The 18,742-nt window shown below is 39.3% G+C and overlaps 1 protein-coding gene across 1 annotated transcript in view; it reads right to left on the bottom strand.

Moving 5' to 3' along the window:
- RNF182 (ring finger protein 182) overlaps positions 1-13,769 on the bottom strand; it is a 45,736-nt gene extending 31,967 nt beyond the window's left edge. The window contains exon 1 of the mRNA XM_045551803.1: positions 13,636-13,769. The gene's annotated coding sequence lies outside the window, so the exon portion shown is untranslated. The remainder of the gene's footprint in view (positions 1-13,635) is intronic.
- Positions 13,770-18,742: the final 4,973 nt, after the last annotated feature.

The following is an 18,742-nucleotide window of genomic DNA, read 5'->3' on the forward strand; positions in this document are numbered from 1 at the left end:
AATGTCAGAATTATTTTTTAAAAAGGAATGATTAAAAATAATCTTCAGTATAAGTCTGTTTCTTAGGGGGGAAAGGATGAAACAAGACATCATGCAACAGAGGAAAAAGAAGCCAAATGGCAGAGAATTACCATTTACTAAGTGTTTTTTATTCATCGTATATCCTCTACACTTTATATCCATCTACCCAACCATCATTTATCCTAACAATAACCCTACAAAATCATAGTTTTATACCACCGTACAGTTTAGTGCCCATCAATACCTGGTCTCTTCCTTGTAAGTGTGCCATTTATTGTACCTGTGTAATATACTATATAAATAAATGTATTATCTTTTAAAACCAAAAAATTCACAGCCTAAGTACATGATTGACACCTTCAACTATACATATAACAGCTTTAACAGAAAGAGTTGTTAACCTGGTCTTTAAAACTTCACACCATCATCATTTGTAGGAGGAAGAACTTCCTACATTATCCTAACGGATTTATTTGTTCTCAACATCCTCCAACTTATTCAATATCAGCCTCTGTCTTCAGAGGTAGAGCTAAATCTGATTTCTTCCCACATACAGACTGGTATCAGTAGCAAGAACATGCACTCTAATTCTCATACACCCTAACCCCAATAAAATTGCCATCACTTTTGTGGGAGCTAAATGACAAAAACACTTTTAATCAACACAAATCAGTTCCCAATACTAGAAAAGTTTATGTCCAAGGTCATGCCCTCTTTCCATATAAAAATACAACCACTGCTATCCATTTATATTATAACCTTCTCAAGCTAATATTACATAGCTAATAACAAACATAATAAATAAGATGATAATAAATACATATAATACCTCAATCAATCCTTTAACCCTTCAGACAACGCACTATGATAGGTACTTTAGTACCCCACTTTGTGATGAAAAAAGTACAGCTTGTTAGGGTATTTAGGTTAACTTGCCAAAGGTCCCACAGTTTAATAAGGGGCAAACCCAGGATGGGGACCCAGACCCAACTACTAGGAAGCCCAAACTCTTCCCATGCATGCAATACAGCCATGGCAAACCAGCCAGTCGGGGCAGTCGCCAGTGAATAACTCTTGATTTCATTTACATCTTTTAGTACCTACTGATTTCAGTAAGTCTGTTCACTTTCCCAGGAGGAAAAGGAACTAAGTCAAAAAGAAAAAGGTTATAAATGATACATATCCACAGGGTACAATAAATAGCAGAATTTTTTTTAATTCATAGGCTAAATACAGAGATGTATTTTATATTTTCTACAGTCTCATTCATATTTTGGTGATTAAGAGATAACAAAAAGCTTTGACAAAGTACAGCTTTCCAATCTCTTCCCCCAGAATACATTTGCAGATAATCAAAGAACTATTGAACATAACTGATTTTGCAGCCTCTGGCTCTTAGAACACCATATTTTTAGAAGTATTTGTTATCATTATTAGTACTGGAGTATCTGCAAGCAAACTGCTAATTCAAGCTGATAGAGAAGCAGGTTTTAGGTGTTTTCCTTTTATTTTTTAGCCCTAAAATTACACATAAAAAATTCCAATTCATGTTAACATTAGCAAGGCCTCAAAAATTATCTTCAAGTGGCTCATATCCATTTTTACAAAGCCTTGAGAAAAGATGGGAACCACACAGTACATTTTTTATTAAAAACCCTCACCTATTTGGAAGTCTCTGCCATGGAAATGGTCATGTCTCAGTGATTATAGATGTCTTCAGTGTTACCAAATAAATAATTCTTACGTGCTTGCCAGAATAGAGGATAGCATTTTTTGGGCTCTTCTCTGGGATCATTTAATAAGCTAAAGAGACAGTCACTTGACAAGAGCAAATAGACAGAGGCTTGACAATGGAAACCAAAAGCTCTACTATAACATTCTGGAGTTTTTCTAAGACTAATCCCCTATGCTAGAAACAGGCATCATATAAAATTCTTTTATTCATTCAAGAAATATTTATTAAACAGTTACTATGTTCCAGGCTTTGTTCTAGAGGCTGAGAATATAGGAGTGAAAAAATAGAGCCAGTCTCTTTGTGGATTTTACACGATAGAGAAAAGGGGAAGGCAAACATATATGTATATATATTTTTTCTTTATTTACATCATGTGCCAGGTAGTAATAGTATTACGGACAAAACAAGGTAAGGGGGATAGAGAGCACAGGAGACAAAAAGATTAGCATTTGCATTTTTATAGAGTGCTTAGGGAAGGCCACTCTGATAAGATCTGAGTTTAGGCCATGAAAAAAATGAGGGAGTGAGTCATACAAATATTTGGAAGAAGAGCAGTCCAAGCAAAGGGAACAGCGGTGCTAAGGTCCAGAGGCCAGAGCAGGCTGAGTATGTTCAGATGAGGGCAAGGGGCAATGGGGAAAAGTCCAGGATGACTCCAAAGGTATGGCCTAATCAACTGAAAGAATGAGGTTGCTATTTATTGAATTGGGAAAAACTGGGAGGATAGGTTGGGAAGGTGTCAGTAGAGGGAAGGTATCAGGAGTTCATTTGTTGATATGTTGAGTATGAAGTGCTTATTTAGACATCCCAGTAGACCAAATGAGTGTGGGATTAAGGGAAGAGTTTTCAATTGGAGATATGAATTTGAGATTCATCAGCAGGTAAGATGATATTAAAGTTATGAGACAAGATGAAACTACCTACGAATTGGGTGCAGTCAAAGAAAGGAAAGCATTCAAAGACTGGAGTTTGCCATGTGTGAAGAAAAATGTAGAAATCAGCAAAGGACACTAAGCATGGAAGCTTCCAGCAAGGTGGGGAGAGAATCAAGAAAGACAGAGGCCAAGTGTGATGCGTTGGATTATTGTTCAACAAATATTCACTCCCTTTCCTTTCCCAATTGTAGATGGGGTACGCTTCTCTTCCCCATTGATGTTAGGCCCAGCTAAGCAAATTTCTTGGGCCAATGGAAATGTTAGTGGATGAGATGAAAGAAGAGATCTCCAGCATGCTTAGGTGGTTTGACTTTACTCTTTTACTCCAATAACCTGCCACAACCAGAGCATACCCTGGGTGGCTGCAGTCCCTTCAGCCTGAATCCCAGAACAAATATAGAAGAAGCAGGTCTAAACCTAGTCCACAGCCTGGAATCAATCCCAGCCAAGCCATGGCTTGGAGCAGAACCACCCAGCTAAGCTCATCCTAGATCAGCTGAAATGCAGCTGGCCAACCATACCCACAAGCAAAGGATTAGATGTGAGCTGCTAAGTGTTACGGTGATTTCCAATGTAGCATTACTAAGTCAATAGCTAATATACACACTAAATGAAGAAAATCTTTCAAGAAGTAACATTTGTCAAATGTCACTGTGATACTGATAGGTTGGAAAAGATGAAGATTGAGAACTAACCCTGGAGATGGCAAGGAAGAGGTCACTCTGAAGCACTTTTCAACAGAGTAGTGGGTATGAATGCCTAACTGGAACAGGTTCAAGAACGGGAGGAGAGAAATAGGAAAGAGCAGTGAAGACAACTCTTTTAGGAAGTTTTGCTATAAAGGAGAGCAGAGAAATGGTGCAGGAGCTGAAGAACAATGTAAGGTTCAACAAAGGTTTGTTTCTTTTTAAGAAGAGCAATATTACAGCTTGTAATGTTACAGTTATGAAACTCATGGAAATGATCTAATAGTGGAGAAAAATTAATGATACACAAAGACCATTATTTGTGAGTGGGCAAGAAGGGGAGGTACACAATGTCCAAGTGGACAAGGTAGCATCAGAGAGGAGCTCGGCCACTTAGGATCCCTGAGAGATGGTGGTGTGTGCGGGTTCAGAGCAGGTGGGGTGGCAGATGCAGTGGTGGAAGCCAGTGGAGAAGCAAGGTCATCTGCAGAGGGGGCAGGGGGATGAGGCGGTACAGGTTTGAAGGGAGAAAAGAGGACAGAAATGGATCTCTAGGATGGCAGGATAACAAACAGACCAGGAAAAAAGGAGCAGGACAGCCAGGCAGCACAGTCAGCTCACATGTGGGTCACATTTAAGTCTTCACAATCCCATCTAAATGGCAAACTACTTATGATGAAACAGAGATGGCATAAGCTTACCCCACTGTACCTCCTTTGGAACTACTACAACTGCTGTAAACGGACAAAGAAATTGCTGGGAAAGTCACTCAGAAAAATAGGCAAGAGTACAGAATATTTGGATCTAGTGATATTATATTAAAATGCCTTTCAGACCAATCAGATGTCATTAAAACTTCCACAGAACTGTGAGCTAAAAAAATGCAGGATCCACCTGAGTGAAAGAAGAAATCTGAAGCATCAGTGGGGCACAGATCAAGGCTGAAGGAGGAAGTGAATGAGGAGTGGATCCGAATCCAGAGCATAGGGCCACACTACTCAATACCACAGCCACCAGCCACATTTGGCTACTGGGCACTTGAAATGTGGCGGGTGCAACTAATGAATTAAAGTTTTAATTTTATTTAATTTCAATTAATTTAAAGTTAGAAACTGAAACAATGTAAAATATTTTTCTTTCAAATACAACTTTACTCTTTGGTAGGACTACATTTCATTTTAACAGCTGAAAATTTAGCTCCAAATTGAGATTTTTTTTTAAGTGTAAAATGTATACTAGATTTTGAAGACTTTGTGCAAAATGAAAATGTTGAATATCTTATTAAGAATTTTTATATTTATTACATGTTGAAATTATGATGACAGTTTAGCTATATTGGGTTAAATAACATCTATTGTTAAAATTAATTACTTTTTACTTTTTTAACATCTCTACCCAAAACTTAAAACTACCTATTGGACAGCACTGGCCTGAGGATTAAAAATCCAATCTTATCTGAAAAGCAGGGTTTGGAGCCTCCTGTTGTTAGGCTGACAGGCCAAGCCTGTCCATCAATATCACGGGAAGAATTATCCAAGAGAGGTGCAGTATGCATGCCTTAAATCTGTGATCAATAAGCAACAATTTTTTAATTGAAAAAATGGTCAAGCAGCAACTTCAAATCAATTTGGGATAGTATGATAACAAAAGTTCACCTGGAATGGTACCTCCAGTTTACCTGAGGTGAAAAACTTCCTTCTAGTGGTTAGTGACCTCCAATCTAGAGAAGGTTTAGAACTAAACATAGAGATGATGAAGAATACTAGACTCATATTAATACTTTTTAAAAAAGTTTAGAAATATGTTTTATATTAATAGAATAGTCTGTGCACGGTTGTCATGTTTTTAATTTTTAAAAGAATCTGACATCAAACTGACACATTAGCCTGTGATTCTAGTTTAAAATGTGTGATAGATTTTAGACATGTGATTTATTTTGATTGAAATGTTTAAGAGTATTTGATTATATCTATATAATATTAATTTTGTAGGTGACAGAATATTCAAAGGAACTTCTGCTAATTATTTGGGAAAGTTTTACTTATTTGGGTCATAAATTTGACCAATAAGCATCTGATTTGTTTAAATAGAAAATCAAATACATTAAAGTTATACATGCAATTTAAAATACTTCAGGGTTTAAATTTAACTAAGTTTATAAATGACACTGATAATTTAAGGAATTCAATCTGTTCCATTTGAATTAAAATTTAGTCACAGAAAAAGTGAAGGTGATTGCTCACATTCACCAGCTATATAAACAGAATAATAAGATAGGTAAGTTGAACTTAAAGGGCCAAAGAAAATTGGATTTTTATTTTTACCTGAAATAAATTAAATACTAATTTTCCTTTTCCCACATAAAACCCTTAATAACTAATAATTAAGTCCTTTATAAATATTAATTCATTTAACCCTCACAACTACCAAGTGAAGTAAATCATGTGAACTAAAATAAAATCTTAAGCCCCCAGCTGACTTTTAATTGGACCCCCTCCCAAAGCTGAGTTGCTGGCCATGAGAAGGGAGGTCAGACATGCCTCCTCATGCCTCCCTTCCTTCTTGGAGACATCCTTTGTAACTCATTAACAGGCCTAAAGCTACACAAGACAAAGCTTAAATCTCACCTGCAGGTCATCAATTTAGTTAACAGATCACTTGAGTCTATGTTAATCAGAGACAAGCCACTGGACATATACTGGACAGACTTCCTTAACTTAAAACATTCCAAGCCTTTAAACAAAGCTTCATTTCTTTAGCCAATCACAAATTGAAGAATCTTTAAACCCACCTATAACTTACAATACTCCACTTCAAGATGTCCCGCCTTTTCAGGCCAAACCAATGTACACTTCCATGTATTGATTTATGACTTTACATGTAATTCCTGTCTTCCTGAAATGTATAAAACCAAACTATAACCCAACCACTGCAAGACCACTTGCTCAAGGCTTCTTGGGCGTGGCTCTCTGGGACGTGGTTGCACATAGTCAGCTCAGAATAAACGTCTTTAAATTATTTCACAGAATTTAGGTTCTTTTCCATTGACAGTAATATTATTCTCCCCATTTTACAGGTAATTGTCTTAGTCTGTTCAGATTGCTATAGCAAAATATCACAAACTGAGTGGCTTATAAACAACAGAAACTTATTTCTCACAGTTCTGTGGGCTAGAAAGTCTAAGATCAAGACACCAGTAAGATTAGGTATCTGGTAAGAGATCACTTCCTGGTTCATAGCTGGTGCCTTCTCACTGTCTTCACAAGGCAGGAGGAGCCAGTGAGCTCTCTGGGCCTCTTTTATAAGGGCACTAATCCCATTCATAAGGGCTCCACCCTCATGATCTATTATAATCACCTCCCAAAGGCCCCACCTCCTGAAACCTTGAGGGTTAGGATTTCAACATATGAATTGGGGGTGGGTGGGCACTAAACATTCAGTCCATTGTGGTAATGAAGTGACAGCACAGAGAGATGAAGTGGCTTCCCCAGGGTCAAACAGCTAAAAAGTGGCAGAGTCAAAATTCAAATCCAGGCTGTCTGACTTCCCATATTGCCCTTGAACATGAAGAAAAGCACACTTGACAGAAATAATTAGGTATGCATAAAAGCGAGTTTTTACATGCTGTTAAGATTTTAACTAAGTCTCTTGTTCCTTTTTTCCCTAATAGTTATCAAGAAAGGTTTGCGCCAGAAATTCCAGGAAAACCCCATGTTGTACAGGGGAATGACACAAACAAAAACAGCTTTCCAGATTTCTAACTTCATCCTTGACCCCACACCCCAGACCTCCAGCATCCTAAGACAAGGAACTCTCCCACTGTAACAAAGAACATGTTGCTCTGACCCTCACAGAATTCCAGCCTAGGGTATATGACATTTACTGAGTTACTTTCCATTTCATTTCATCCTATACCACCTCATGTAGCCCTTTTCCATATTCATTCCCAATCAATCCAGGAGACAGTTTAAAATATTAATAAAACAAAATAAATTCAAGAGATAGAAGATAATTCCATTTAATTTTGGTTTTAATTCTAAAAATAGATTTGAGGATAAAGGTTCTCTCCCTCCTTCTACTCCAAAACCCCACCTGAAGTCTGCAGCAATAAGCATAAACAAGGATGTCTTTTTCTTGGCTACCTCCCGAGAATTTCCTCCCCTTCTAAGCTGATCATACCTGCTGTTCTGAATCTGCCCCACCAGGCAGTCCTCCACTGCCTCTGTTTCCAAAGCAGACATAATCTCAAAAACATCTTCACTGCCTCAGGAAGGCATTGTCTGCTAGTAATTAACAAAGCAATCATAGTTAAATTCAGATTGTGGTGTACCCATTCAAATCATGTTTTTAAATTTACCAACTCTGCAATTTTGGATAAGCTATTTATTAGCCTTTTATAGATGAAGAGACAAGTTATAATGATGATCAAAAGAGACAGCTTGTATAGCATCCCTAATAAAGTGCCTGGCACCAAGTAAATGCTTAATAAATGGTAGCTATCACAATATTTATTATTAAAAGAATCTACAAAATCATGTTTAATTACTTGTTTTTATGGACACCTGTCTCTTATTTAATCCTACTTTTCACATAGCTTAAATAAGAAAGGACCTTGGAATTAAAATGTTTAATCATTCTTTTACAGAGATAGTGAGAACATGTGTTACACTGCGGGGGGAGGTGCGACACACAGAATTCTATTGGGAGAAAGAGAGTGAGAAAGTAGTATCATTTAGCCCTTTGCACAGGTAAGAGGTAGCCAAGGAAAGAACAGGTGAGCCCAGATTGAGGATAACCCCATGAGGCAATGTAAATGGATAAATATTTCCAAGATAGATTTACATGTATACAGCAAGGCCAACACCACAGAAAATATGTAGTCATCCCTCAGTACCCACGGCAGATTGGTTCCAGAACCCCCTCAGATACCAAAATCCCAGGATGCTCGAGTCCCTCATATAAAATGGTACAGTATTTGCATATAACCAATTCATATCTTCCCATATACTTTAAATCATGTCTAGATTACTAATAATACCTGATGCAATGTAAATGCTATAATAGTTATTAGACTGTGTTTTTTAATTTGCATTATTTTTTATTGCTATACTGTTATTTTTTATTGTTTTTTTCTCAAATATTTCCAATCCATGGTCAGTTGAATCTGCAGATGTGAAACCCATAGATATGCAGGGCTGACTGTATTCTTTTAATATATGAATAAAAATAATCAATCAAAGAACTACCTTCAGAAAGTATCTTTTTTGTAAATTAATCTATTCCAGATTCTATGTATAGAAAAGAATACTGGTACATGTCACAATATGCTATGAAGAAATGCTTCTTGTTTTATCACTTTAGGTTTTGTTTCTTTTTATTTAAAAAGACAGAGAAAATAAGATAAGAGAAAAAAGCCTAATAATTAGTGCCATTATTTCTACACTTAGTACATATCAGTGAATAGAAAATAAAGTTTGCTGCATTCCTTGACATGAAGTTAGGATTCTGACATATTTTTTGTACCTTTAGGTTAATGTAACAGAGAGAGATCTCATCAGTGTCCTCATATACAATAGTGATAATAGTACCTACCTCATAGGGTTCTTGTGAGGATTAAATGAGTTAATATTTGTGAAGTGCTTAGAACAGCACCTAGCTCACAGGAAGCACTAGTAAGAATCTGATAAAAAAGAAATGGAAATCAAAATTACTGCAATCATACTAAAAAGGGTCTCAGAAAATCAATATATAACAAGAGAAAATGCCAAATAAGACCACAGAGAAACCTATTACAGATTCACAATTCAAGAGTCTGAGTAAACAACAATTCTTCAATATAACTGTGCCTGACACATCACATAGTGATCAAATTGTGTAGAACACCATATCTGCTTTGAATGACCATAGTTACAAAGAGAGGGAAATTGTTTCACAATAGACATACTCAGAAACATAACTTCTCATTCAAATATATCAGACATACAGTTTTATTTTATAGTTCCATTACTGTCTTAATTATCTAAATCATGTACATGACCAATTAGATTACCAACGCGGAAAACCTTTATTCTTGGGCCTTAATTTGTGGTTTACAAAGTTCAAAGTGCACTTAAGCCACAGTTCAAGGGAGTCACTTTTTAGTTAATTGGGAGGAAAAGTGGGGATGAGTGAGCAGGACCAGCATCACTGCGGCATGACTGGCCAGCCTCTGGAAACTGTTACTAGGTAAACAGACCTCAGGTACTTTGCTTTAGGATCTGGACCATAAAGTGTCAAAGAGATTATTAGAGCCATCACAGTCTCTCCCCCAACCTACTGAGCCTGCAGCCTCTTGGTATGTACCAATCTCCCTTTTAAACACCTTTTCATTCTCTGCCACCTCCACCTCCTAGTCCTTTGGTTTTCACTTCAACTGGTTATAAGGTAAAGAAGCAGGGATGGAGTTCAAGACACTTAGGGAAATTAGGAATCACCTAACATGATCCCAAATTTTCCTATCCAACATACCACCTCTATAAATGTCCAAAATGTAAAATATAACGATTATTGTGTTTTTTTAATGTACACTATTATAAACTATCTAAATTTCTAATATTTTTCTGGTTGAATTACAAATTAACCAAATCATATTATTAAAACAAGCTCTGGGTATACAAAAATCTTTTTAAACCATTACAAAACTAATTGGTAACTTTTCCCCTGAAAAAAAAGCAGGCTGAAAACTAGGCCAAAGGAGAATATTTGGGTACAGTATGTAAAGAGTTACACATAAAATGAAAGAAATAAGCATAACAGTTGGAAATCAAGTAATTCTTCAACCATAAGAGGTTGACTCTTACGGTTGAGAGATAACTTTCATGGAGCAATATGAAATATATAGAAGGAAATACTTGAAAAACATCTGTTGACTGATGTCCAAAACTATATTATATAACTACTACAAAATAATTGGCACATAGGAAATCAATACTTTACCTTCCGCTATGCTATATCACTCAAATTATGTACCAGACAGTATAAATATATACATTTTCCCCAAGTACTTGTGGTTTGCAAAATGGCTTCATCTTATGTTCATTTTAATTGAGAGCATAAAAACAAAACACATGCCCACAAAAGTTTTTCAACCTCTATCAATCACTATTAATAATACATGTCACTAAACACCACTTCCTGTCACCATGGCCATGTGTCTCCCATGCCTTTTCTCAGCACAGCAGTTATGATCAATACCTACCATGCACAGCAGGTCAGTTAACAATACCTTATATTTACAGCATTTTTCCTTGAGGTCTCAGGGCCACATTATTTTTCCCAGTCACAAATCTAAACCTAAGTGTTCTGGTAATAAAGAAATCACTAAAAAAACTACCATCCTTCACAAATGTGCTTTTATAAATGCTACAACACATTATACTAGATGCTAAATTACCAACCAGTAATCATGTTATCACAGTGCAACTAGAAATTGCAAGAGAATGTTGACCCAGAAACCGCCAATAACGGCTTCCGTGGCTTTAGGCTGCCCAAGTAGGCTTATATAGTTACAAACAGCCGATTTACAATGGCACAATTTAAGGTTAATCCTAACATAAACGACATTTTTGGCTCGTTTTATATCTTTAGATATGCTTCATAAGTTAAATTACAGAATTCTTCAGGTAGAACATGACTATGGTGACAATTATCATATCAGACCATATTTTAAAACTTATACCAAAAATAAGAATCAGTTTTACTTCAGCAAATTAAGACTCTTAAGGCTAGAAATTCAGGAAAAGACTCACGCTTCTGTGAATCAGCAAGTGATGACTAGTATTTTATACTTGAGGATGTGTAGTGCTATTGCCTGCTTCCACCAGGTGGCTAATCTAAACCATGCACATAAAGCACACTTTCCACTTATATTTCCTAAGGAGATACTGTGGACATTATAGTATTTTTTCCTTCATTATCCGGTTATGCATATCCCTCAAAACACTAGTAACACAAATAAACATGCCAGATTCTTGTTTTTCACTCCACTGACACAAGCTTCATTGCATGCTTCAGAGCTTTTACAAATAAACCACTACAACAAAGCAGTGCATGCAATACACGACTGTTGGTTTCTGTTTAATGACTTTATTTTCTGGCAGAAAATGATAGTTTTGAAGATGCCAAACTATACTGAATCTTGTGCCTGTGTGAGCTAGCAGCAAAGGCAAAACATCAGGCTTTACTGTGCTAAATTAACAAAGGACATCTCCATGCTTCAACACTCAGCCTATGGGCCACAACACAAATATGTATGCTAGAACTCAGAGAGTGGGTTTCATCCGGCTGAAAGCATGTACAGAGTCCTTGCACTTGAACGTTAGATTTGCTAACAAAGATCTGAAGAAAGCTGCACTCTTGGTACCTCAGAAAGAACACAAAAATAACTTACTTTTAGTACAAAACATGAAACTATATTCGGTGTCTATACTATGTGCCTAGGCTTCAATATCCTGTTTGCCTTTCATGCTTAAATGAGAAAATATTTATTTTCTCTCCTGGTTATCTTCCCAAAACTGATCTACTTCATTTTAATCAATGCACCATTTCATTACTATCATCAAATAGTATTTAGCAGAGCATCTGTGAATCCTCAGCAGGTAAAATTCAGTTTAAAAACAAACCCAATTGTGAAATAATCTGCAAATCATTATTGCAACTTAAACCCTTTAGTTTCCAATACAATCTTCTAATGAAGTGACTTTACTTAAAATTGCTAGCGAATATGAACAGCCTGAGAAATCTCGTAATCAGGCTAACAAGGTGCTGAAATCCCAGAAGAGGGAAGAGGAATATTAGATAATCAGTCTATGCCTGACACCTCAAGTAGCTGTAATATCCAGAATTCCAGTCAACCTAACTGCATTTCAAAACAATCAGCGCCAGTTTCTTTTCATTAATTACTTTCTAGCAAAAATACAATTTTTCATTCCATAGAATGTTCTCTAAATGACCTATTCTGACTTACACATTATTTTACTAAGTTGGTTATACAATTCAATTAGTTGGCCATTTTCCAGTTATCAATATGCCACCTCATATTGTTTATATACGATTTAAAACAAATCATATTAACATATACACAATTTCCTTCTGAACTGATCAGCTGTATTTCTGAAAATGAATGCTTTCTTTCACATTATTGCCCATAAGATAATATCTAAGTATCCAAAAACAAGTCTTCACAATCACAATTTTAATTTACTATTTGTGTCTGCAACAAACTAAATATCACAAAATGATTGCATGGCTTGGGGCCACTGAGGAAACACAAGGGTACCCATAACTTGAGCAATTCCCTATCCAGTACCCGAATGCCCTTGGCAACTGCATCGTGACCCCCGTCATCACACTCCCAAACACTGATGCCAACACCGCCCAGCTGCCTGCCCTCAGAGGCGCTCTGGATTGCTTCCTTACACATAAAAACACGAGGCATTTTCCAGTTCAAAGCATGAACACAAGACCTCCCAGAAACAAAAGCAATGACACTGGTGCCAAGCATCTCATCGACAAAGTCTCGGTCCTGCAATAAACTCTGCTATTGCTGGATGTCGGGAAACCCGGGCTACCTTTCCCATCTAGTTACAGGTGCAACACCACCCCCCCAAGGTAAAGGTCGTTAGAGTCAAAATCCAAACGAACTTCAGAAGCCTCCTCAAAATGCTTCGGCCACAGGAATAAGAGCAGGCTCACTTTTCAGAGATTTGGAAAAATCTCTCGTTTGTTCCCCCTACTACCCTCCATTCCCTCCTCAAAGAGAATAAACCATAAAATATGAAAGTCCAAAGGTAAATATTTTCATACCTTTTTTTTTTTTTTTCCCTAAAAGCCTCGATGCCAAAAAAGAGAAAAAGGGAGAGAGGGAGGGCAGCGGCTCTCGGAAGTAGGCGCCCCAGAGCCGCCGCTCGGGAGCGGCCCCCGCCGCGCAGCCCCTCAAGTTGGAGCCGGGAGACGGTCCCGCGCGCCCACCCCGACGCCGCGCGGCCCAAAGTTTGCCGCCCCTGTGCTCGCGCGCCCGGGCGGCCCGGCGCCGTCCAGCGCCGCGGGGGAGGCCGCGGCGGCGTCGGGGGCAGACACTCGCCGTCTCCCGGTGGGGACGCGCGCCCCGGAGACTCGGGCGCAGCCTGGCGCGGGCGCCCCTCCCTCCCCTCGCCGGGCGGACCCCCGCCTCCCCGGCGTCCCGCCGACCCCTGCCCGGCCGCGGGCGCGCTCGCCTTACCTGGCCCGCGGCGGCCGAGGGCCCGGGAGCCGCTCCGGCGGCGGCGGCGGCGGCTCCTGGGAGGGGAGGGAGGCGCCCGCGGAGGAGGAGCTCGGGCGAGGAGCGAGCGGGCTGGCGGGCGGGCGGCTTTGTCTCCGCCGCGCTGAGCCGCCGACCCTGCGTCACCATGGCAACCGCCGGGGGCCGGGGCCGAGGGGGGACCCCGCCCCCCAAATCCCCGGCACCAAGGGTCCGGGACCTGGCCGGGCCGCCGCCGCCGCCCGGGCCCCTCGCGCTTCTCCTCAGCAGTCTGGGTGTTGCAAGGGGACAAGGACCCCCTGTGAGCCGCCCCCAGCACAAACATACACCCCTCTCAGTCTCCCGCACAAACCTCTCCTCAGCAAGAGGGGCAGGCTAGCAGAGAGAAGCCGGCCCGGGGCCAGTTTTTATTTCCATCCTAGTAGGCACTTCTGTGCTTTCCCACACTGGACATTCCAAACCTCCCCGCTTCCCCGCACGCACCACCACCGCACCTGTCGTCTGTGGAGCTGCACTCCCGGAATGGAAATTCACTTAAGGGAGAAGAAAGAGCAAGGCAAAGTGATAAAGTGTTGAGCAACTGGTACTCACTCGCTGCTCCTGTTGCCTCTGCCGCAGCATGCACAGAGCTGCCAAGGGACACGTCCCTCCTCCTCCTCCTCCCTCCATGGGATCTGGTCTCAGTCCACCGAAATCGTTTTTTCTGTCTTGTTGAGGGATCCTGTAGGTGAGAGGGGAAAGGGGGCTTTATTTCTGATTATAAACACAGGATACACTTGTAACCTCACAGGCTGAAACACAACTTTCAGGCTGCAGTGTGAATCTCAGCGGTTGCCACACTGCGCAGCTCCTGGCACCTACCAAGAGCGCTGAGTGACTGTGCCAAGGACCGACCCTGTACTGCAGGCCATACCACCCAGGAAAGGAGAAAGGGAGGCTAACCTTGGCACGTGCTATTATAGCATCCTCTCCTGAGGAAATTCTTAGAGAGGTTGGGAAAAGTACTAGCAGACCCTTGGTCGTGCTTCCTCTGAAGGACAGAGCTAGAGGGCAGGGACCATGGGGTGAGTGTCATCACTCCGTGCTATGTTTTCTTGAAACATCAGTTACTGAATCCAGAATGGACAGTGTCTTTCTTTAAACCCTGGGGCTCATGGCATTTGTTTTCTGGAATTTGTGTATCACCAAAGGAATGTCAATAACTTATAATAAAATTCTGGGTACCTGATGTTTTCTGAGACCTATTTGAGAAGCCACAAAGCAGAACGATGTTGTTACCAATTGAAGCCACATTATTAACTAATGAAAATATAAGATCTATTTTATGGAGAAAAATGAAAATAGCTTGTTCCTTAGAAAGACTGGTCACTTTCCTGTAATGGGAATATTGGTACTTCCAGATGATATCAAAAGACAAGGTCTTTCTGACAGGCCATTAAACAATTTGGCAATACCTATCAAATATCTTTCCCTGGGCCTGAATCCTAGTGCTACTGTTTATCAACTACATGACCTCAGCAAGCAATTTAGCACATCTGTTCCTCAGTTTCCTTATCTGTAAAATAGGGATTGTAATAGTATTTCATTGAGTTGTAAAAATGTAGATGAATGCACGTAAAGCTCTAAGAGGATGCCTCATAATAGACAATGATGAATAAATTTAAACTATTGTTTTTATTATTATACTGTGTTGGATCTCTCACTTATTTTATTAACCTTCAATTCAGCTTAGTGTATATATACATATACATATACACATACACACTAATCAAAAAATTAAATTATCAGGTCAACACTTACAGTAATTTCATCCTGATAAATATTAAATTTTCCAGGTTTAACAAAATGCAGCAAATATCCTCAAGTGGGTTACAATCAGTTTATTACAGTCAAATCCCTAATATGTAAAGTAAATAAGACATCCCTACTGAAGCGTTTATATAAAAATTTTCCTATTCTATACTTTGGAATTTGTCTATCCAAATCCTTGTATTTTTCTCAGTTGTAAATCATAATTATAGCTGATATGTATTGCACACTGTGTCCAAGGTCGCACAGTTATTTAGCAGCAGAATTACCAAACTCTTAACCACTACACACTACAGCTTCACTAAAAGGGAGAAGAACATTTATTAACTTTTATGTCTTGACACAACCAAACATTAACAGGAAAAGCAAATATCCTAAGAAATATCTTTAAATTATTTGAGAGCTTGAACTCCAATATGCTTTATCCCATTAAGTCATGAATTTTGGAATAGGCAGAGGGAAAAAGCAAGCTTCAATGTTCCCTCATTACAATCTCATTAAGCAGCGACTCCTTCGACCCTTGCCTTCTGGCCATGTTCTGACATTGTTTAATGAGGTGATAGCAACACATGCAAAAAACACATTAAAAAATACTTGTTTATGTCTTAGATTTTATCTTAAATTACTTGTTTATGTCTTAAAATTAGTTTTCTTCATGAATAGTTTTTGAATTTGACTGGAAAAAACCCATCCTCAGCCATTTGGAAGGGTTGAAAATGAAAATCACATTCTCAGCTGAGTCTATAGAAGCTGGAAATTCAGAACTCACAATTTCCTCTCTTCTCAATAGCCCCCCTAGGGCACAGGCAAATCTGCTCTGAAAGGCAAATATTGACTATCATATCCCTGCAAGTGGAGAAAAATGCACTTCTTCACATACTATTCCTAAGGGGTTTGGGCATCCTTGTTCGAAGGAGGTATGTTGGACCCTTGAACCTGTGACCATAGAGGGGAGTTTAAATCATATTTGTTTCAAAGGCTCCAAGAGGTACCCAATTGACATTCTCAATTCCTTCATCATAGTGAATTTCTTAGAGAAATAAGATTCATCCAACTCACAAGAATTTTACCTAATTTGAAATGAGTTCTATGTATGATGTGTTAATTTATAAAAGACTATGGTCTACCTTAATGGCGTTAGCAATAAAGAAACTAAAGGACATCTGGCTTTCTTAACAATGCTACACAGCCCCATAATTGTGTACAGAACTGAAGGAGACTACCTTCTCTCTGCAATCCATTCCACAAAGATAAGATGATTTTGAAATATCCTTGCTACTAAACCAGTTGTGAAAAATATTGTCAATAATTGGTAGTGGAGATACATTGAACTACTAAGCTATCTGGCCCACCAATCTGAGTGTGAGAAAAGTTGCCACAATTATCCCCTAAGAATCCTGGAAAATATAGCCAAAAGTAAATGGAATTGAGAAGCACTGTCTTATTCATCATTTATTGTTCCCTGTGTTTGTTGTGCAGCCCATTTAAAAATATATATTATCTGCCATTGGGGAAAATGGCATGGAAACAGAGTTAAAGAAACTAATACATTACAGTTCTCCACCAAGAGCTCCCTATGGAGACATCCAACATAACATCTGAGCTGAAAGTATAATTTGATATTGATCAGATTGCAGTCAAGTAAACTTTTGACATACTTTAATCTGGCTTAAGAAAATTTTTGTTTTAAAGAAATTAACTTTAGGGCAGGGCTCAGTGGCTCACACCTGTAATCCTAGCACTCTGGGAGGCTGAGGTGGGAGGATCACTCAAGGTCAGAAGTTCGAGACCAGCCTGAGCAAGAACGAGACCCCGTCTCTACTAAAAATAGAAAGAAATTAACCAGACAACTAAAAATATATATTGAAAAAATTAGCCGGGCATGGTGGCACATGGCTGTAGTCCCAGCTACTTGGGAGGCTGAGGCAGGAGGATTGCTTAAGCCCAAGAGTTTGAGGTTGCTGTGAGCTAGGCTGACGCCACGGCACTGTAGCCTGGGCAACAGAGTGAGATTCTGTCTCAAAAAAAAAAAAAAAAAGAAATAACTTTGGCAGTCTTGAAAAATGTTGTATTCAGAAAGTTAGTGTAAAGATATCGTTTCCTTTCCTTGGGTCATTACGTAGAGGCTCACATCTCCTTTCCCAGCCCCTCTGCAGCTGACCTTCCTCACACTCACAGCTTGTCTCATCTCAGTGGCAGAAACGTGTCGGAATATGAACTAGTTTCAATATTATCTATTTTAAATTTCATTATCTGTGTATTTACTTGTTGATCCCCGACACAGCGGCAAATTAGCTCTTAGCAGAATGGAAAGGATTTGTTTCTAGTTTCCTCATCTATAAAATGAGGGTGTTGAGGCCTGTCCTTATCTCCAGTAAAGATTTCATAAATTTGAATGAGATTGTTCAGTAAAGCTCATTGATCAAAGGCTCTATGAGACTCTAATGCTGTAAACTACTGGAGTGCGAGACTAGAAGGGCTATCAAAAGGAAATTGTACGCTGTACACATCATTATCATAGTAAAGCTATTTTAAAGGCCCCTTTGTGACTATATCTTTTGAACATTATAAATGAAGAATTCTACACCATCAAAGGCAAGCCAAGGGTGTTGGGACCAGAGAGACTCTTTGGGGATGAGGCACTCAGTGTGTCAAGGGAAAGATATGCGGCAGCATTTTCCACTGACACCTCCCATCCGGTTGAGAGTGTACCTTGCTTTGCTAGATAGGCATAGATCACAGGAAATACCCAGACATGGGCTCGTGAACTGCAGCCAGACATGGCAAACTAGGCCAGAGTGAAGATCTGGAATAAGCTCTGCTCAGTGGGGTGGGGGGACTCTAGCCAGAGATAGGGTAGAGTTGCCGGATAAAATACAGAACATGCAATATTTGGGACATATAAATACTAAAACACTTATTTTTTGTGTTTATCTGAAATTCAAATTTAACTGGGGCATCCTGTGTTATTTGCTAAATCGAGCAACGCTTGACAGGGAGCTCAGTGCGGATTTCAACAGATGTAGATGCAGATCCTAGGAAGTACCTGTCCTAGTGAGCATAACAAGATCAACACAATAGTAGGTGGCTAATAATAGTAGTGCAGATAAGTGGTCAGCAAAGGTCTAGTAACTGTACTCTTCGTCTCCCGCTCTAGAACTGGCACAAGATCAAGGCCATGCTAGCAGGAGCAAATGGACAATGAGTCCCAAAACAATGGGCTAGGAAGGGAGGTTTCTGCCTCCACGCTATTCACAGATGCAAACTCTCCAATCAGTAA

The sequence above is a fragment of the Lemur catta genome, chromosome 5 (assembly GCF_020740605.2).
Source record: "Lemur catta isolate mLemCat1 chromosome 5, mLemCat1.pri, whole genome shotgun sequence".
Classification (NCBI taxonomy): Eukaryota; Metazoa; Chordata; class Mammalia; order Primates; family Lemuridae; genus Lemur; species Lemur catta.